The sequence below is a fragment of the Varroa destructor genome, unplaced genomic scaffold (assembly GCF_002443255.2).
Source record: "Varroa destructor unplaced genomic scaffold, Vdes_3.0 BEIS01000007.1, whole genome shotgun sequence".
Lineage (NCBI taxonomy): Eukaryota > Metazoa > Arthropoda > Arachnida > Mesostigmata > Varroidae > Varroa > Varroa destructor.
Genome location: NW_019211460.1, coordinates 30,876,155 through 30,891,898, shown reverse-complemented (window position 1 = coordinate 30,891,898; position 15,744 = coordinate 30,876,155). Strand labels below are relative to the sequence as shown.

Below are 15,744 nucleotides of genomic sequence, written 5' to 3'. Positions count from 1 at the left end.
ATGCTACAAATTTAACTACCCACATATATCAAATACAATTTAATTTTATGACCGTGACATTTAACTACTCTCCTAAGTAAGTAAAATTTGATTTAATTTCATGACCGCGAATTACGTACGAACAATTAATTATATAATCGAAGCTGTGATGAGCTTTAAAAGACATGTTTAATCTGCTGAATCAGCATGGCTTAACAGACAACTTGCTCTGCTCACTCTATCTTAAATAAAAAAAATTAAATCTAAAAGCTAAAATAATCTAATTTTATTTCGAAAATATATAAAATAGGCGATTTCCCCAAATATCTATCGTTTGATCTATTGTGAGATATTACACTGCATTTCATTTTCAGTTGGGTTCTTTATTCGTAAAGTCGCCCAGGCTAAATTAATCAAATGTTATTGCCACTATTTTAAAAAGTACGAAATCCAAGGACGTGCTTCGCTACTCCAATTCAGCATTTCTGGTGGGATCGGGTGCCCTTAACGAAGTGCGTCGCGTTCGTTCTTTTAGTGTTGCTTGTTTGCTGGTTGAGCTGCTGTTTGGTTCTGAGTCACCTACTTCTGCCGTTGCTGCTACTTCGAGGCCAGGGTTGAGTGTCACTCCATGCTTCCGGGAACCGCAGCATAACGAATCGTTACGCGTCGTCTCTGTGGTCGTCAGTGGACAGGAAACAGATAGACGGACGGACAGACAGACCACTTGGATAGAAAAACAGAGAGGCAAGAGAAAATTATAGAAAAGGAGAAGACAGGCGCGCTCACCGATGTAGGCAGAGGACGCTACCAAGAAAAACAAGCGTGAATATTTGTCCAGCCAGGAAATGCTTTGACACGGGGTCTTAGGGACTTAAAAAATGAAATATAGAGCATCCCTTGAATTCTTCCGTTTCATATGTCCTTATGTAGTAACAATGCGCCTAGCTTAATGGAATAATGATAGAGTTGTACAGAAGCACTTGTGAAAAATGTACTGTTTTAATGCCCAATAGGAATCAACTCTAAATGAACGGTTTTGTGAGATACTGCAGCCTTACCTTAGTATGTACGTATGTACATAACAAGTGCTTTGGGATTCGTGGTTGGTCCTTGGGGGGCTGATAATGCAGTAAACAGAGTATTCCTTCGCGTGTGCAAAATGAAGCGTCAATCTCTATATTACCGCAAATAGTTGAAATTTATTGACTTAGCAGTAGTACTTCGGGATATAAATGGTCATGTAAGATATATCACCTTGATTGTGACGGTGAATACATGTACGTGTGGGCAAGCATCCGTTTTATATATATACCAACCTTGTAGTGACAAGTCAAATAATGAAAAATCATAGTTTGAAATTAAAATATTTTGAGAATTTTATTGCTTGAAATCTTTAAAATGCGGCTGGATGCCTGCGGACTTTGCTTTTCCATTTGGTACTACGTAAATGCCAATAGAGCTAGCCAAACTTAAGCTGTGGAGTGTGATAACCCAAAATGCAATTTTATAATTTTTAATAATGATACAATTGAGCAACTTGGCAAAATTCAAAATATAAATTATGCTTCAATTCGGACATGAGGTGTCACATTATAGACAGTGCTCGAAATAAAGATCATCATTATTAACCTAAGCTTGATACATATAGGAAAGACGTGATATATTTATGAGGATGTCACGTATTTTCAGCTGATGAAGACAACCAATGAGAAGGAGTTTTATTAGCAAGAAATGATATAGGTCAAAGGCAATTCTGCGAACGAGACACTTCATTTACCCTTATGAAAAAGCCGAAACCTGGGAAGTCGGGTTATCGTAGTGATCAAGCAACAGACCCCCTAGACTGACAGACGTTTGTACTCAATTAAATCCCATGCAGCAACGTTAAACTGCGTTGAATCAGTTTCAGCCTTATTTCATAGATTCGGACATTTTTTGTTTATTGGTTCTACAATGTAAATGCTATTCACCATGTGTGTTACATCGTCGTTGTTCTGCAAAGTGAACTGAATCAAATATAACGCCTTGGGGTCAAAAAGAGTACCAAATAGAACTTCACAACTCTAAAAATCTATTTTGAAGAGCATCGATTATTTTTTTTTTTTGTATGTCGCAACTCCCGTCTTCCTTAGTTAGTCGTCCGTGGTGATGGTTATCAAGCGCTTAGGCTGACGTAAAAAGGCGCGTTTTTGATATGCAGCATAGTTGCAACATAGGAATTGCAGTCGACACTCAATGAAATGTACACGCTTATATATTTTAAATACAGTATTTCGTCATACTTAACTTAGCCGGCCATTTTACGTATGACACGTTCCTTGTATTTCTATTAAAAGAAAAAATACTAAAATCGTCAATCGTCTTGATCATGATGCGACCTCACCTTAACGGTTAAACGGCTCTGATCGCATCCAGTGTGTAACGTATGATTCATAAATTGATGGCAAATGCTTGATACTATCAATTATGCAGTACATCTCTCATCATTATTCTTTGACTGAGTAAATCAAGTCGGATATGGGTACAGCCTAAGAGCATCGTAGCATCGCCAACAGAGTATACACGACACTACGTGAAGCGTTAACCTACTACTATGTAGTCACATCCGACCAATAAATGGTCAGAGTTAAGCGGCGGGATAACACCTAGCTAAGTAAGATATTTGTTAATATAATTCGGCTTGCCCGGCTGACTTCATAGGAACTTTTCAAACCGAGTACATCTAACGCAAAACATTTAGATAAAGTAAAGCGGCTATATTTCGCCAACTAATAGTAGCTAACTGGATAAAGGTGATCCACATCAGATAGGTATAACCATATTTTTACAGAATGTCTGGATTTGATTCTGTGAAAAGCAGTTTTGAACTTAATACATATATGATCAGCTTTTGAGGGCTTTAAGCTAGTAACACGTCCAGGTCCCGCCATTGACGTTATTTTTTAGCTTATTAGCAGTTATAATAGTAGTCGATTGGAGAAAAAATAAGTAACATGGGTTCGTACCTTTATGGCAAAATTAATAGTTAAAGTAAGACAGTCGTGCAGCCAAAACATTTATGATTGGAACCAACACTTTCCACGAAACTGCTCGGCGTTGCATCGTTGCGACTATTTAACAGACAGGTCTGACTAAAAGGGAAAAGATGTATAACATTACATATGCGAAAATCAAGCATTTTTTGAAAGGGCAAATATTGTATAGGCCAGTCTTCTCATATTAGTGCCAGGTCTTTTTTCCTCAGTCAGGTTACTAAAATGTACAGAACTAACAGGTGTTTTAGAGTATTCCTTTAAACGTTAGCTAAGGATCACTCTGTAATTCTGTTTAGCTGTATCATCACAGACAACATATGATTTCACTCGTTTGCCATTTAGAGCCAATGATTAGTAAAATCCGTCTGGTCGATGATAATTTGCATACACTAGCACACAACTGTTCGGGTACAATACCATTCCGAAGCAGCAGAATAGTCCATCTTGTTACTGCTGTTTCACAAAGTATATTCTGAAGGTCATCTTATCATACACGCCTGGAGGACGTCTGTTGAGTTGACATACGAACCTTTTATTAGATTTGTCTGCTGCAGTGGGGTTAGGTTATCGAGGCTTTTTATTCCGTATTAATAATGATTCAAAAATGTTAATCCTATCCTAGTAAAGCCGTTATATATACTAAGAAAAAAATATTATCGCTTATTTCCATGCGCCGAGGGTTCTGTTCTAGGCGTCTTCGAGTTTGTCCGATAAAAGCTTCGAGGGTGTAGGACAGCTGAAGCCGTTACGCAAGGACACCCATGTACATATCAAATGTAGACAAGCCCATTATCTCCTACTTATTTCGAAATCTGAAAAAATAGACGTTGTTATGCCTTCTGTAAAAAAAGGGTACCAATCATTTCGGGCAGAACATGCAGTCGTGCTCTTTGTCCGCTTTGTCCGTGGATGTACCATGTACACTTTATTGCTTGGCGGTTTTAGTCTGTGGGCAGTTGCGGCTCTGGGTCGTTAAAAAAAAAATTGTCGAACCAGGGGCGTGTAATTTATGCTTGGACCCGTTGTTCACAAATTAATGATTGAAAAATACTTAGCTTAAACTACGCAAGCTTGCGCAGTTGTTATCCAATACATAAAACACAAATCCAGACATCCAACTAACTGAGAGGTACTTTTTAGATTTTGACGCTGTTTCGGACGTAAAGTACCCAAATGCAAATGATCAAAATCAAGCAACAAACAATGTTTGCTATAAGGTACAGTCATATCTAGCTCGCAGTAACAGTATATAGCATCCACCGTACATGTATGTAACGTAGAGTGCATTGCAACAACTTTAAGCCTAAAAACAAATAGTTATATATAATAATTAAGTAAGAACTAAGAGTCTTGACCTTAAAAGTCCAAGGTGGGGAGTGTCAAGCCATCTTAGTAATTAGATACATTTTCCTAGCCTCATCGCTTATAGACAAAAGTCCTTTAGTAAAATGTTTGGAGGCATTCTGTGGGCGACAACATTTCGAGTATCTTATCATCTGAGCACAGCCGCGAAGTTCATTTCTTGTCGTTTTGCGAAAGGAAGACACTCATCTGTGTTGATTCTCGCGGTTGTTTTTTACTGGACGACTTTTAGCTGATGAGCTACTGCTGCTGCTGCTGCTGCTGCTGCTGCTTTTAGCTCTAGTGCCCTTTGCTACGACTGTTCCTTGCTACAATTTCACGATTACCATCGTTCCCGCAAACGAGTCGCATTTCGTAGAGCTGCCCGTACGGTTACCGTAGGACTGATTGCTGTTTCAGCGTGCGTCGCTAGAGACAGGTTAGAGAATAAACGAGGCACAGCGGTTTTATCGGCCGTTTGCAGCCCACGCAAAATTTGGAGTGGTCGACCGAAGCTGCCCCTGCCGCAGCGGCAACAACGATCACCAAAACCACACGATGCTTCCTGCTGCTGTCGCCGCCGCTGTCGATTGGGGATGACACCTGGTAATTTTGTGCTCAGTCAGATCACTGGTGTGCGCGACGATAACGAAACGGAAAACATACCCGAGAGTCAAGTAAAATGAAAAGAAAATGATAATAATGTTTCTGACGTCCTCTATCCTATCTCGTCCAATTAATTATAGGTCCTTACTGCCGTACTATTGGGCGTGCGTGGCCAATCTAGCTGCGGTCGATCTCTACGAGTAGCTATTTGACATTTGGCGCTGTTTTTCACCACCATTACCAGCGGACCACTCGAAATGCAAGCAACAACTCATGCCTTTGTCGAGTCTTCCCCTTCCTCGTTTTTTTCTGCTCTTATTTTGAACATTGTCGCCGAATAGCCGCTAACGCAAGAAACTTCATTGGCTTGATAAAAAAGGAAACGTATGTAGCGAGCTAGGCAAGCACTAGAAGAATAAGTGCACTTGTTTTATAAGAGAAAAGTATCCCTTTACTGAGTCAAAGATTAGCGTCTATACGTGAATAATATTCATGGCGCCATTGGCTACAAGGCCAAATTGTAGCTTTCAAGAAAAAGTAAAACATATCGAGCAAAACTTAGCTGCATAACTTAGCCGAAAACAATTTCTATTTGGAACTTTTGCATAATAAAGCCTACTATTATGTTCTCCTAGGTCAATCTAATTTCCACAAAAGTAAGTTGCTAATTCGAACAGTTCTCACAATTGCTAAACTTCGGATATTTGCAGCGTTGCACAGACCGTTCCTGTGTACGATAACAAAGTTATCCGCTATGTTAAGGCTATTTAGCCTTTGAAACATTTTTAGATAAGCTGCATTCTCAAGTTTTAAGGTGGTATTTCTGCCAGCGCCATACTTTCAAATAGCTCGAATTCTGCACATGAAACACCTTTTACAGGTAAAATATGGACGTCGAAGTTCACAACAGTATGTAATTTTTGAGATAATAAAGTTTTTGTAAAAGAAATACAATTTGGGTCTTTTCATTGTGAAGCAACGGATTCAATTTTGCCAGGTTTTCTTTTTTTGTGACGAAATAGGTGATACTAGTATGAAGATGGTGATACTAGTAGAAGCACTCGTGTTTCTTCGCTTGCAAAAGATCTTGTAGACAGTTCATGCTATAATTTTAGTCGCTTGGTTAGGTAAAGTTGTAGGTTGCAATTAGGTCACCCGATTAATTGCGGTGGAAACGCGCGCCCAGAAAGTTGTTGCTGTCACTCTCGGGTAGCTGTTGAGCACTATCTAAGCTCACAGTGTAGCTGAGAAAGTGGTCCACTTATCATCTTATGAATGTGAGTACGTTTCCAGTTAAAACTTGAAATAATGTCAAGGTGTTCGCTAATTGTTACAATGTTTACAACGACGACTGTCATTAGGTGGTAGATAAAGAAGTTTAATTTGAGCTTCAAATTATTTTATCATGATGCACAATGGATAATGTTATATTGCCAATTGTTATGGCTGAAACCTCTTAGTGTCAACAGCCGCTTACCGTACGCCGAGCATATTCTACTTAATTTTTCTAGCTCATACAGCTTCGCTGTTGATTTGTAAGTTTTGATCAAGTTAAATTTACTTTATATTGGATTAAATGGCGCCACGCTAATTTTTCCGCCGCGTGCGATGTTTCCAATTGACTGTCGTAAATGCAAATATTATAGGTTCCCACAACTCATTTTAGGAAACGTTTGACTTTTTTTACTATTTCAAAAAAGAAACACAGTTTAGCCAGTAGTTTGATAGTGTTTTTTTCCTATAAATGGGTGTGGAACCTGCCTGTTAAAGCGTTCCATAAAATGTGGTAGTAACTGAAAACAAGATAAAATACCTAAATAAACTGAAATTGCGTATATGAGTGTTTCGCAATTTCTAGCTCTGGAATCTTTTTGCCATCATAGGGCGGTAGCCGTGAGATGTTGTATCCACAAAATACCCTTCGTATCCTTCTTATAGCTATTTTTTCTGCGAGAGATATCTTTGTAAACATATTTTGCGGGTTTCTACATTCAAATATATGGCTTATGTAGAATTTGTTTATGGTCTCCTCGCTACCGCCTTAGCCATCACTGGGACATCTAGTGATCATTTTGTGAAGCACACGTTCGCATTCAGACCTCGATAATAGCTGTTAGCCACCAAACGATTTTCACTTGAGCGGGTCCTTTCAAATAAAACCAGCTAGGTGATATTTGCTGCAGTAACTGTCATGAATGAATGCATGTCTGTCGTTTTCAAGCTTTTATGCAAGGAGTAGACAACATGTTACGCTTGGAAGCTCAGTTAGGCGTAACAATAACAGAAGGCAAACGACAACTGCGAAGTAATTGCTGAATCCGTTCGAAGCTACAAAAGGAAGAGCTCGTAGTCACTTTCCCTGCCTATCCTCGACTGGCCCGCTCCTTGCTGGCCTCCGTTAGTTTGTCGCTGAAAAGAGACTAGACAATGTCTTACTTCATTGCCACTTCGTAAAACAGCCTGAGGGCTTCCGATCCTAGCCCGCCCAAACCGATGTCGAGTCTTTTGGTCATGCCTATAGAGCTAAAACAAGCCCTGCTTGGCAGTAACAATCCTGATTTTGAAGATGGAGTTTCTGTCGACAGCTCGACGAGGTATGGCAGAACAAGGTGATAGACAGTGACGGATACGGGCCTGCTGACGTGGTGCTGCTGTCTGTATTCATCCGTTCTCTAACATTGGCCGCCGCCCCTTCCTTTCGTATGGCTCCTTCGCTAGCCTCTACGACGCAGGCGTCGTACAACTACTTTGGCATAGAACTGTGTCGATAGGCCGAACACATAAAATACATTAGGCCACTGAGCTCAATCGGGCCAAAAAAAAGTTCGGAGCTTCGTGGCGCCGCCACTTCTGCTGCTGCAGCAGCAGGTTCTTCCCAGCCGTTGTAAGCACCTTTAACCCGATACAGTAATCATGGCCGGCTGACTACTTGCGTCCCTGCACTCTCTTTTTTCTTGAACCTCCGCGTCGCCCGATCCGCTACGAAAGGCAAGGACACAACAATTCTCTCATAGGTTCTAACATACGTTTATGGTACATGCGAGAGAAAGACAGGGTGACAGATCATGACAGTGGAAGGGCATGTTCTATCATCTAATTTATTTATATAACGGCAATTAGTGGCCGATATATGTCATGCGGTAGGAATTGATAGAATGCTTATCATTTAGTTAAAAAATGAGGCCACCTTGGTATGTGAGTGTTTAGTTTTTGCTTAAGCTGACTGAAGGCGTAATTGGTATTCATGAAAGAGATTTCATCTTCTCTATCGAATCAAAGCTAAGCCTTAGCATAGAAAATCCAGTATTGCAGATGTAATTCGCATCGAACTCTATTTATAATGAACATTACGGCTCGATGCAATACCCTGATCACTTTCTATGTTTAAATATATGTGCTATTGAGGCCATCAAGCTTTTGGTCAAATGACGTATTGTACGTCATGCATTGTGCTCGCACCTATAGCCGCACGGGCGCATATACGGGTTTGGCCAAGCCAAAATTATAAACTGCGTCATGCTATATATGCATAGAGCGTATGGCCTTACAAAACAAGCAACGGTCCGCATATATTTATTGCATCCAGACATACCCAAAAACAAGTGAAGTTTTCAAATACAAGGGCAATAGATCAGCCCGTCTTTTTCCCACACCCTCTGAAGGGGGAACAGTCTTTGATTTGTCGAATCCAGATAGGCCTCGTTGCAAGTTGACACCAATAGAGCGTTGAGAAAGGATCTAATCTCCCCTACAATGTATATAAATGAGCATGCTCCGGTTTTAACACATTTTTAAAAACTGAGTGTTTCCTAGGCTATTTTCAGCTTAGACAAACAGAGGTTAGGACTCGAGGACGAGTCCCTTATGACAACGTAGGAAGGCCCTATTGTATCAAATAAAACAGGAGCTAAAGAAAGGTCAACAGGCTTTAGCCTAGCCCTCGCTAAATAGGGCTCTAACGATCTACCAACACCATATCCGACTGGTTAACGTCTGCGATAAAGACGGAAGACGAACGCGCTTAATTAAAGAATGAAATTTCCACTTAAGCTTGGCGATTAATTATTGAATCATTAATATTTAACTCAATAAGAATTAGATATACGCCCTTATCCACATTGTGGGCGCGTGATGCGTGTCGGCAACAACAGACCTTAAGGAAACATATGGCCACGATGATTCGCCAGATGGCGTACTGAACAGGTAACATACATGTATCAGCTTGGTCAGTCTGTGAAATCTAACCGCAGCTTCGCTAACAGCTTTTATGGTGCTGTAATCGGGGTTATGTTTTACTGGTTAAACAAATCACAACTTAAGCTCGACAGATTTGCCGAGTTAGTCTCACAGTGGTGAGACATCTGTTTGGCAGACGATATACCAACCTACGCCAAAATAGAGGCCGAAAGTGTTTTGTCTGGACTTGGCAAGGGGTGCTTTGGCGTACCTGGGCTAACGGCACCAGCTATATGACTGCGTAAGCAGACGTCTAGTAGATGAGCAACGCGGCACAACGCGAATGAGGCAAGCTATTCAAAAAGATTACCGGAACCTCTAAGGCGGGCGTCGTCAACGCTGTCTATCGCTCAGCTGCCCTTCCTTTTCGTTCCCGTCCGCTAGTGCTCGAAAAATCTCTGCCAGTTGCCGCTAAACAGCAATTGATCACAGATCTAAATACCTAACGAGGCGCCGCGACAGAGTACCTGTTTGTATCTTCGAAGTCGATTTCGTTTACGGCACATGGTTACAGAGACCGGATATCTGGTTAGTAGTCCTTCGACCCTTTAGTTGTGGTGCCTGAAAAGGTACCAAACCATTCAAGTCAGTCGGGGATTGACGAATGTGGTGTGATTTCAGGTCTGGATCACCTGGACAAAGGTGGTGAAGGCCGATTCGATATCGGCATTCTAACTTAATCCAATAAAAAAGCCTTGATATGAAAAGCAAACTATCTGCCTTGTCTCTACATATGAAGCGCATTGTTTATCGGCATAACGAAGAATTAAATGACTCGGAATGTTCAAACATTTGTCGAGGATGCTTGCGTGTCAAATGTTGACAGTGAGGCTTATTGAAGATAGAGTGTTTAAGTTAAAATAGTGTAAGACAAAGGTTAAGACCCTAGTTATGACTGTATCTAATGTTAACAACTTTCATAAAAGCAAAAAATCTTCTCAAAATGTACCTGCAGTAGGACTAGGGTTAAACTGGAAAAAGAATAGGAAAATTATTGAATAAATTCGAATATTTTGCAAATGATACAGTCCGATGTGGAGAAATTGAGATTGTCACATGGTGCAGACTTCGCACCTGCACTAGACATTAACGTAGTGAATTACAATTTAATTAAAAATGGATAATTATTTTTAAGTAGAACGTATTTAAAAACCCATGCTGTTAACCGTTGCTAAATTTTCCTAGTGTCTCAGAACAGTATCAAAGGAAATTTGCGAACGTGACAAAATGTACTATTTGGATACTAGAGACGACAAGCACCGTTTTGAAGATCAGCTGACACATGAATTGTTTACATACGAAAATTTTTCTAGAGTTTCGAAAAGAGGAACACAAGTTAATTTTTTCGTTCATCTTTCCCAATAGCAAAGCTACATCTTCCAAGAAAGATAAAAAAAAGGAAAATATATATATATATATATATATATAGAGTGTTTTTTTTCCATTCACCATCTTGATTCAAACATTGGGCTACAATTAATTCTCGTTGATACACACGAAATGCAGCTAACTATCAACAACCTGTGGAAAATGCTGTTTTACCGCCTGCTTGAATCGAAAATTTCGGTGTTCGGTCTTATAAAAGTCAAATGTCAACCTAGAGGCTTAAGGCCATAAACGATACAATGCGTCGTACAGGTGCTCAATATGGCAAGAAGCAGCCGTGACACAATGCTGATTTTGTCTCAAATATCGTTCCCTCGAAGGAAACGCATTTCAGTTTGATTGGACGAATGATTAGATGGGGCAGTGGTAAATGCCCTTACGGAAGCTCTCGTGCAATTTACAACTTTATATAGCTGAAGGACTCACGGAATGTGAGCTTTTGGGGCTGAGGCGCTGTAAGCCTGTTATTTTTTTGACCCAACCATTTATGGGTCTTGCTACCGTAACGTGTTCGTTGACTCTCTGTAGCTGGAATTGGATGAGTTTCAATTGGACAATATGTAGTTTCTGAGAACGGTGCCAAAGAGTATTGACTATCCGGAATGTTCTTGAAGTTTTTGAAAGAGAAGTTTGCTAAACGAGGATCTCCCGCAGGATACCGATGTCAAGACCATACAATTTACAGAACTTCATACCACTGAAGTTTTTATGTTGCTTTGTTTAAAAGCAAAGTCTATAAAATTGCGCCGTCTACATTTTTTTTTGACGTTTGAGAGAGTGTACGTTTTAGTAGTTCGGTGGGTCCGGTGTACTTGCTGAGGCGGTCGCCTGCGTGATGATATTTAAAACGTACCTGAAAGCACTACTGTTCGTAATGTGACCCCCATATTAAGTATTTTCGACAAACTGGTCTCGTTTATCACAGTTCGAGACTGATTATCTTCTCAAGGGTTGTGTGTATATGTCAAGCGAACGGTGTCGTGTTTGTTAAGTCACAGGGTCAAAAAATGTTGTGATCACTTATTGTATTGCCATAGAACTCCTAAGGGGTTTCTATGAGTGCCAGAAAATGCATTAAGTGCCGTACAACCTCCACCATGGATCATGATTAATTATTGATAAATGTATATGCCAGCGATGGATAACCATGGTGGCTGCAGAGGCTTCAGTCTAGCTAAGTTAACCTGAAAGACAGTGAGTGCATTATACAGTGTTCCTTAATTTCTCGAACGAAATAAAATCTCTAAGTGTACCAAAACCGGGGTCATTCAAAACCCAGCTTCATACTACCCAGAAAACCTCACAAGGGCCTATCATGAAAACGAGCTATGACTCGTCATTATCATCATCAACATCATATTTGAGACCCACCTAGATGGTCGCTAAATAATTATGATGCGTCGCCTTCTTGAGCCAAGATCACATTTTATTATTTGTTAGAAAAGCGTTTGCTTCCTAGCTTTGTTGTACGACCCACTTACTTTTTGCACGCAGCCTAAACAGTTCTGATTCTGGCCAATGCATGCGATGTTGCAGGGCTATGCAGGCCACCGACATCGACATCTTTAATTAATATTGTAGCAAAAGTTAACACCTACTATAAAATAGAGGAGTTTTAGTCACGAAATATTCCATTGTACTAATGGTAGTTTTTCACAGTCACATTAATACATTTTGACCAATATGCCTTCATTATTTTTATCTCGGCTGACTGCCTAGGGCATCTTATACAAGTTCATTTTTCTATTTCGTGACTTCAGCAACAGTGGTAACTATTTATGGATCGAGTTCAGGCTATTGGAATTGTTTTGTTGGCGTGGAGGTCGAATTGTCCAGGCAGTGTTAGACGGGACGACGCAGTAGAAGAAGGCGCAATTCACGGTTCGTTCCGTACACCGTACGTTGTTATCAGAGCACTTAACGAACCTTCAATTATATTCTTCGAAACGATTCGCAGGCGTTTAGCGCACATTGGCGTTTCCTAGTGCGCCATCTACTGTGAGTCAGCGATGCCTGAGTCATACGGTGAGTTGGAACTGGTTCATAAGCTACGTCCGCGCATACACATTTTAGTATGATGCTTCGCTCACAGATTAATGTTCCGCGTGACTTCATAGCGTTCGTTAAAATGTTGAATGTTGCTAGTTGAGTGTCACGGCACATCACATATCACAGAAGCTTCGTCTCGACAACAGGATTGCCTTCTGCGGCTATCTTGGCTTAGGGAAGATAACGACACAGTATATTGAAGAACACAATACGCTAATTTGTGTGCGAGAGGTCTAATGTAAGCTATTAATTGAGGTTCAGTACCCGCTTGAATGAGAAGGCTTGCCGGTGGTTGGAGCCTGATGTAGGGATATCGTACTCATGCTCAAGGCGCTCCACGTAAATGAACCTAGTTCCGAGCATAAAAACGAGAATAGTTTCATCTACAAGATTCAGCTATTTTATTTTCTATGTCGGAAAGATATTATTACTAGAAACGAAACTCACATTGTGTGGAGGTAAATAGCACTATTCACATCAGAGTCTCCGAATTATGATCTTTTTTAAACCAAAATTATATACGAACGCGTAGCCTCCCCGCACCAGTGCCCTACTTCCGCCGCCTAGTGTTGAGATAAAGAACCTTCAGACGTTAGTAGACAAAACTGGATTGTATAATATTTTTTTGAAGAACATTAAATTCGTCAAGCTTTCGATGCTGTAAACGTCTCGCGGTTCGATTGACAAGAAGGTTTCCTTGTCATAGACGGTTAAATGAATGACAAAACGTAGGCCGCACTATCAAAAAAAAAAAAAAAAAATGATAGTAATTGATATTGTTAAGGATTGAAAGCATATATACACATTACCCCTATTTTAAACCCCTAGCTATTTTAAATGTTCAAAAACAAAAATTCTCACCTGCAGGCATGACACTATGTCTGATTAAATTTTAGCCTCTGGCCGTGCTGAGCGTAATCCGCCTCACTTAATCATTATCATTCATTTCATCCTATTGTAATATAGCATAATGGCTTTTACATTTAGACATGGCTGTAATACCCTTCAGCAGCAGTCGGGAATTACGCATGAAGTATGATCTCTATCATGTTTTTAACGAAACTGAACGCTTAATTAAGTCGTCCCTTAGCGTATTCGATTAACACACGGAAGTACAATAGGTGTTTGCCTATCTAGACACTGCATAGCCGCAGTGGTTAGGATGTTGGTAGCCCCCAACCGGACTGGGTCTAATCTAATCTAAAAACGAGAACTCGACATTGAAGTCACGTGCATTCACTGAGTGTAAAAGTAAATCTATTTAGAAAGCCTCTGGAAGAAAGCCGCTACAGCATTATATACAGTTGCATATAACAATGGCGGGGAGCGGGGTGCTTTGGTGGTCGCTCTCGACGTTACCATTAAACATTTCAGTGAACATTCATACCGTAATCTAATGTAGATGTCTGTGTGTACTTGAGCATAGTCTATCGTCGTCTATGTAGTCCAAATTTACTTTCTTACAAAACCATTCGCCGTCATCAAGCAGCTTGGAGACAACGCACTTCCCCAGTTGTCGATCTCGTCGTCGTCGTTGTCGTAGTAACTACATACAAAGCGCGTGTATTATGCCGACAGGCCGCATATTGTCAGCTGACCATGACCAAACGGGCCTGCTGCTGCCCCTGGGGGGTTAGCAGCACCGCTTCGTTGCGCTATGCAATACAACATTCATCTCATACACAGTGATGATGCTTCGACAGCAAAGCGTGAAATATGAGACACAGAAGGACGATATATCCTGAGTGAGGGGGCCTAAAGGAAAAGGTTAGTGGCTGAAACAAACCGTGTTTTAGTTGCTTAACTCAGCTACCACTAGATGAGAATGCAGAGCGTGAAGAATCCTAAAGGAGACGCGCGACTTAGATCATAATATGACACGGCAATGTGCGCCAGAGGGTGCGAACGAGCCGGAGAGAGCATAACGGACAGAGGTTAAGGGGAAACCAAGAGTTGGTTATTGAAGTTTACTAAGGAAGGATTAGAGCGCTCACGGACGCCGCAAACGCGCTACTGATTGGACAAGTATCGTATTCCTTGTAGGATTAATTGTATATATGATGCCCTCAATATTGCAAAGGGCGCCTTACCAGCAATTTCCGAAGGGATCGAACCATCGCTGTTCTACGGCGATTTGCACGTATGCCAAATAGCATCCGTGTATATGTATGTGGGCGTGAAAGGTATGTCTGCAAGGGTATTAGTACGACGACAGATGTTATTTCAGCTATCTGATGGAGGAGTATCGCGAAAATGGAAAAAAAGAGACAGTTTTTTCAAGATGTCGATGAAACGAGTGCCGTGTACTGTTACTCTGCAAACTGATCTGAAGGTCCATTCAATTCGATGATTCACATATTGGCTTTTCTAGCATGCTGTGTATCTGAACAGATCGACACAATGGTTTGAGCGGTCAAACCCCTGCCTGAGTCAGGCCAGTAGTCGTTGCTTCAGGTCACTCCGACGACACTTACTTTTAAACCACTGTCAATGAAGAAAAGTTAGTTATATTGAGACAGGTTGCCGCCTTGAATAACAGAAAACGAGACATCATTCAGACGTCACAATATAGGAACAGACCTGACATCTGAGGAGCCTAACTTGAGTACGCTAGCAGTAAATAAGAAACTGCAAGTGCTGTTTCAACTTAAAGATCGCATAAGAGAGAAGTGTAGCAAATCAAAATAATCAAGTGTGAAATATAATTTTTAGCTAAACAGGCGAGCGCTGATAGTTGACGCAGGTATTTACCAAATTAAAAGCTCGTAAATATTACAAACATTAGCCATGTATCAGCATAAGTATGTCGTAGTAGCTATTTTTTATCATTAGAGTTTTCTTAAGTACATTTCACTGTGCACACACGTGAAAGCAGACGTTTGCCGGTTTAAGCATTGCCGGGAGGCAACGCTTCGAACGTCTGCTTATTACTAAAGGGATTGTGAGTAAATACGCACATTTACACATTGTTGTTATGTTTCATTTATGGTTTTTAACTCATAGCAGCAGAGGAGCGCTTTGAAAAATGAATGATGAGAACGAAAGTTACCTATCTATAGTACCTGAAATTAGATTCATGGAAAAGATCACACATCGTTGCTATATATATATA

At 40.6% G+C, this 15,744-nt stretch overlaps 3 long non-coding RNA genes across 5 annotated transcripts; 1 reads left to right on the top strand and 2 right to left on the bottom strand.

The window, feature by feature from the left end:
- Window positions 1-341: 341 nt before the first annotated feature.
- On the bottom strand, window positions 342-9,334 carry LOC147754569 (uncharacterized). Of its 3 annotated transcripts, XR_015317187.1 has the most exons (4): window positions 9,115-9,334; window positions 8,554-8,709; window positions 1,038-7,940; window positions 342-702 (listed from the first exon to the last, which is right to left on the bottom strand). It is a non-coding gene; the product is annotated as an uncharacterized LOC147754569 (long non-coding RNA). The 3 variants fall into 3 exon arrangements; XR_015317185.1 differs by lacking the exon at window positions 8,554-8,709; XR_015317186.1 differs by lacking the exon at window positions 8,554-8,709 and having other exon boundaries at window positions 1,038-1,153.
- LOC147754568 (uncharacterized) lies at window positions 9,206-13,387 on the top strand. Its single transcript, XR_015317184.1, has 3 exons — window positions 9,206-9,725; window positions 9,819-11,777; window positions 12,344-13,387. It is a non-coding gene; the product is annotated as an uncharacterized LOC147754568 (long non-coding RNA).
- LOC147754567 (uncharacterized) lies at window positions 11,989-15,656 on the bottom strand. The gene is made up of 2 exons (XR_015317188.1): window positions 13,494-15,656; window positions 11,989-12,981 (listed from the first exon to the last, which is right to left on the bottom strand). It is a non-coding gene; the product is annotated as an uncharacterized LOC147754567 (long non-coding RNA).
- Window positions 15,657-15,744: the final 88 nt, after the last annotated feature.